The sequence below is a fragment of the Notamacropus eugenii genome, chromosome 1 (assembly GCF_028372415.1).
Source record: "Notamacropus eugenii isolate mMacEug1 chromosome 1, mMacEug1.pri_v2, whole genome shotgun sequence".
Lineage (NCBI taxonomy): Eukaryota > Metazoa > Chordata > Mammalia > Diprotodontia > Macropodidae > Notamacropus > Notamacropus eugenii.
Window position 1 is genome coordinate 166,766,208 of NC_092872.1, and position 6,009 is coordinate 166,772,216.

Here is a 6,009-nt window from a genome sequence, read left to right on the forward strand (position 1 = left end):
AAAATGCATAAAGGAGACATAAAAGAGCAAAGTTTCGATTTAATTCAGAAAACAGAATGTCTTAATGGTGCCCGTCGACACAGAAAGTCTATTCAATAATGCCAGTCAGATGAGAAACCACTTAGGAAAGCAGACGTGTGGTGGATTAAAAAAAGCTTTTTGTAGAATATAAAGGTCATTGAGGCAGCAAACTCCTTAAAGGAGAAGACAATGCATTTCATGCATGAGAGGCTAAGACTGAGATAGTACATGTTGACCATTGGAATAGATAATACCAACTGAGTGGAAATATATTCAGACATTATTTGCTGATTTAATGGCACAAAAAAAAGATGCTTTCCCAGGAAATGGACAAATATGTGCCTCTTCCACTAAGGACATGCTTCCTTGGAATACAATAATAGCTAGGCATTACATAGCACTTTACGGTATGATAAATTCCTTACTTACGTTATTTTATTTGAAAAACATAAAATCCTGTGAGATTCTCTTATTTTTCCCCATTTTGAGAGATAAGAAACTGAAGCTGAGAGTGATTAAGTAACTTGACCAGTGTCACAGCTAGTAATTGTATGAGGCAGGATTCATACTCAGGCTATCTTGACTCTAAGTTCAGTGAGTGCCCGATCCACTGCATCACCTAGATGTGACCAGTAGAATTTGAGAACAGCTGAGTTCTACTGCAAGTATGGAATCATTACCCATTCTGTATTGCTTCTTTTGCTAACAGGTGGATAGAACAACTGAGAGAGGGAGAGGGGGGTGTTACTTCCTGAACCATAGAGAAAGCATCCCTCTTTCTCCCTTGCTAAATGGGATTTGTCAATTCTGGGCCAGGGACTCCTGGAGGACTTAACGTGACTGCCACTATGTGTCATGACCTCATTAAGAGAGTGAAACAGAACAGATTGACAATGCCTACATTAACTAATATGAATCTCTGGGCACAGTATGAATTTAGGCAAACTAGCCCCTAGAAGTAAGTTGCTTATCTATTATTTCTGCTTTCTTAAGGTGTACTCTGGTTCACCAATGGGTCAAGTCCAAGTGTTTATAGTAATCACATAGGTCAAGGAAAGGGATGAGAAGAAAATTCTGTTAAAAATCTAATTGCTGATGGAGACTCTTAGGGTCTACTTATTCTCCTATCTTTCATTATAATACAATTCAACCCATTCAGTAAGAATTTATCAAGTATGTATTGCATGCAAGGCATTGATTGTGGTTGGCCCTGTAAATACAATGGCAAAAATAGAAGAAAATAAAAGGTACTACCCACCATGACCACCAAGGAGTTTTTATTCTATTTAGGGGCATATATGTAAGTGACCACAAGAAAAGTTGAGGAGGAAGAGATTTTAACAGCTAAGGTCATGGAGAGAGGTTTGTCATGTAAGGCACCACCTGAGCTGAGCCCTAAAGGAAGTAATAGAGCTTGGAAACTGATTGGACATTAGGAGGAAGGTGAGAGAGAGTAAGCTGAGGATGACATCTAGGTTTTGAGCCTGGATGAGTGGGAGAATGGTGGTTTATACACTGCTTGGCTACAATAGAGTTAAGAGGCAGGGAATTCTTTAAACCTCTAATGGTGAGGGAGCCTTTGGCTCGTTATCATTCTCCACCTGGACCTCTATAATATTACAGAAGTCTGCTATTGCTTTTGTTTCTATAATCTAGATTTTTTTTTTGCTTCTAGACAAATGAGTATTAGAAATGCTTATCACCAGGTTAGTTTCAAAAGGTTCGAATGGCTGATCCCCAGAATTCTAAGAGCCAGTTCATGTTGTATTTTGCAAACAGACACCTAAGAAATGAGGTTCCAGCAAATGACTTTTTGAGTCTAAGTCAGAGGTAATAGATTCATCCCTTCTGCAATTTTGTTAAGTAAACTTAGTAGGACAATACTTTAGAAATAGATTTATATTGTTAAACTTGAGTTTAAGCTAATACAGCTTAAGTTCTTAAACATTCCCCAGAGACCAAGGTAGAATAAGAGGAGAATAGTTCAGGTACCAGGAAGAAATTTATGTAATTTGTTCTTGCTATACCTTTGCATTAAATATCACTTTGCAAAAGCTAAATAATGCTTATTTTTGAATGTTTAAATAGAACTGAGGTACTAAGCACTGGCAGTTAACAGAGTAGGGAAAACATATCAGAATGAGGGCTAACCCACAGAATTTGAGAAGAATCACCTGGAAACCAGAAAAACCCTAGAAACCCTTACAGGGAAATGTAATCAGCTTACCTCTTGGAACCTGACCAGCTAGTGTGCATTTTGGTTCAGAGATTAATAAAGAATACTGATTGACAAGCACAGGGAGATTTCTGCAAAGGCCCAAAGGCCAGGGATACTAAGATGTGGGGTCAACAAGTAAGCCAGTGGGATTGGAACACAGAGTATATGAATGGGGGATTAATGTAGAATGTCAAGAGTTCAAAACTGCAGTGAGATTGTGCAAGGTGTTCAATCCCAAACTTAGGAGGGTGGCTTTTAGGAAAGAGGCATCAGGAAGTCATCAAATATTTTTGAACAGGGGAGTAACATACCTGTGCTTTAGGAAGATTGCTTTGACAGTCTTCAAAAGTGGAATGACCAGAAGTCAAGTAACTAATATAAAGGCCGTTCACTTGTAGCAGATGAACAAATGTCTTGGATTCTTACCAAATTGAACTATGAACTTTTTCATAAGCTCAGTATGAAATCTCTTACCTCCTTGCATCCACATAATTTATCTACCATACCAGGAATGAACTCTTTCTTCACCTCTACCTTGCATATTTCTTGTTTTCCTTTAAGACATCTCAGATATTACTTCTTCTTATAACTTCTCTTGACCCCATCTCCTCCCACCAAGATGTTAGTGATATTTCCATCTTGAAACATTAATAGAATGCTTTGCTTATATCTCATACTGCTCACTTTGTTCCTTAACTTATATAATGTGTCGCAAAAGTCTTAGTGTAGTTTTAAACTCTAGTAACCAAATTTTATTTAGCAATGATTCTGAATCTGGGCAATCATGAGAATCCAAGACATGAAAATTAAATATAAATAGATGAATATAAAAGCAAGATCAGTTAGTGGATTCTCTTTCCTTACCCATTTTGTGGCAATATTTGCTTTGTGGGGGAACTATCCCCTAGAGGAAACAAAACCCATGAAGTTCCTATTTACATTATACCAATCAACCAAACATTTTTTGTGTCTACAAAGTTTCCTCACAATTATGCTGCCCTCTGAGGAACAGAGACTGTACGAGCCAGTCCTTATCACTAATATATCTAATGAAATATAACCTATACAAATGAAATAATTAGCAAACAATGTGACTAAATTAAATACAATTAAGGACTAAATTACATGAAAGAACATGAGTGTGATAGTAATTCAGAGAAGAAAGCTGGAATATAGTATTTGGTAAGGTTTCATGAAAATGCAGAATTTAAAATTATATAGAATATTGGGTAGGATTCAGTTAGATAAAGAATCAGGGAACAGAATTCTAGAAAATGGAAAAATGAATTTCACTTGTTTGAAATGATGACAGTCTCTACATGTGAATCATGAACCATAGAATCATAAAAGTCAGGACTTTGGCCCTAAGGTCCTAAGAAAGGGACCTTAAAGATCCTGAGTGACAAGTTGAAATAATTATGGAAAGTTTTGAGAACAGCAAAGGGAAAGACCCAGCTGGAATGTAGGATTTATGTTGATGAGTTAGGAGAATGAGCTCCTAAGTCTGGTATCCAAGGCCATCTCCTATTTGACCCCTATTAACTTCTCCAAACTTCTCTCACACCATTCTCCTACATGAAGTCTATGTCCTAGATGATCTTTTATTTGTTGTAAATAAATATTCCTGCCACTATCCCTTGGCTCATCCTATTCCTGGAATCCCTTCCCTGGTTATCTAGGATACTAAACATCCTTCAAGGCCAAATTCAAGTTCTATTTTATATCTATAGATATGTTATATATGTTTTATATGGAGAAAGAGATATAGATATATAGTATGTATATATATACACACTTTGATATGCATATATACAGATAAGCATATGTAGATGTATACATATATATGTATATATCCATTTATATGAACATACATATATGTATCTATCCATTAAATACCTGGTAGTCTTTTATTATATACACAATGTTTCTGAGTTTCGTTTCATTTATAAAATTAGGGAGATGGACCCAGGCTCTAAATTTGAATGAACAGAGGAAAAGATGATCCTTAGCTCTGATTTTCTGTGATTCCATAATTCCATGTTCTCTATCTGTTTCACTAGATGACTAGGACAGGAGGAGTAAAATGTGGGGACTGATTTTTCTCCATGGAGGCCGAGCATTAGAATTCAGACTTCATTCACTCAACAATAAGGTAGTCCTCACAGGTACTTGAGAAGGAGAATAACAGGTTGAAAATAGTATTTCAGGAATATTAATATGGAAGCCAGATTAACTATCATTTCACTATGAGATATTAAAGATGGAGAAGAGTGAGGATAGAGGACATTGAAAAGGGATCTGCGCCTGTAGTCAAGGGACTTAGATTCAAAACCTTGTTCTGATATTTATTAGTTGGGAAACTGGGGGCAAATCAGTTAATCTCTCTTAAACCTCAGTTGCTTTATTTTGAAAAGGGGTTAATGATGTTACATTACTTCTCATATAATGTTGTTATGAAGAAATACTTTGGAAGCCTTAAAGTGCTATATAAATGGGACTTTACATATATGTGTGCACACACACATTACTTATATGTAAATATATTATATATAATATGTATATTATTGTTTGCGTGTATGTATATATATATATATATATATATAATATCTAAATGTGTGTGTATAAATCTAGCATAGTGTTCTATGTATTGTAGGGGCTTAATAAAATCCTTACTGAATAAGTTAATGAAGACCACATTTAAGGGCATTTCAGAATTCCAGACATAAAGTGATGATGTCTTGGACTAATTTCATCTATTTAGATCTGGAAGAGACCTCATATAGCAGCTAGTCCAAGCCCTGAATTTTACAGGGATCCAGAAAAGTTAAGAGACCTGACCAAGATCACCTAGTTAGTAAGTGCCAACCATGGGATTTCAGTTCAAGTTGTTTGACTTCATGTCACCTTTCTTATAAATTCCACTAACTTGCAGCAGTAAAAATAAAAAGGGCAAGACAGTATGATAGATATGAAGAAAGAATAAATAGTGTTGGATGATGCAACATATGTGGGAGCTGAAGGAGAGAGATGAGTAGAAGTTAATCCTAGAGTTTCTTAACTTGGAGTCTAAGGATATATTTCATGGAGTTAGTGAACATGATTAAAGGACAAAGTTTTATCTTCATTTTCACTAAGCTTTGGTTTCTTTTGCAATCTTATTTTTAATAATACATTTAAAACTTATTTTGATAAGGGTCCATAGACTATATCACACTGCCCAATGGCTCAAACAACATAAGAGATGAACAACCCTGAGCATGCATAATTAGGAAAATGGTATTGCAGAGACAAAATGAATTGGAGGTAGAGCGAGACAATGATGTTGAATAGTCTATGGTCATACCACCCTGAACTTGCCTGTTCTTGGAAGATAAGCAGGGTTGGGCCTGATTAGTACTTGGATGGGAGACCATTTGGGAATATTAGGTATTATAGGCTTTAAGGAGCTCTTTAAAACAGTGGATAGAACATAGGGACTGGAATCAAGAGTTCAAATCCAGCCTCAGACACTTAACTAGCTGTGTGACCCCAGACAAGTTACTTAACTCTGTCTGGCTCAGTTTCCTCATCTACAAAATGAGATGGAGAAGGAAATGGCAAATCATTCCAGTATCTTTTCCATGACAAATTTTATGGCTTTTTTCCTTTATATGCTATGATATGCTGTTTGAAATAAATATCAACTAACAGTTTTATTGCTCTGTTAGCACAGTCTCGAAAAGTTTTGTTTCTGGTCTTGATTCTGTTATCTTATGTCTGAAAGAACAACA

The 6,009-nt window shown here is 35.9% G+C and overlaps 1 pseudogene; it reads left to right on the top strand.

The window, feature by feature from the left end:
* Positions 1-5,568: 5,568 nt before the first annotated feature.
* LOC140521922 (5S ribosomal RNA) lies at positions 5,569-5,677 on the top strand (annotated as a pseudogene).
* The last annotated feature ends 332 nt before the right edge of the window (positions 5,678-6,009 follow it).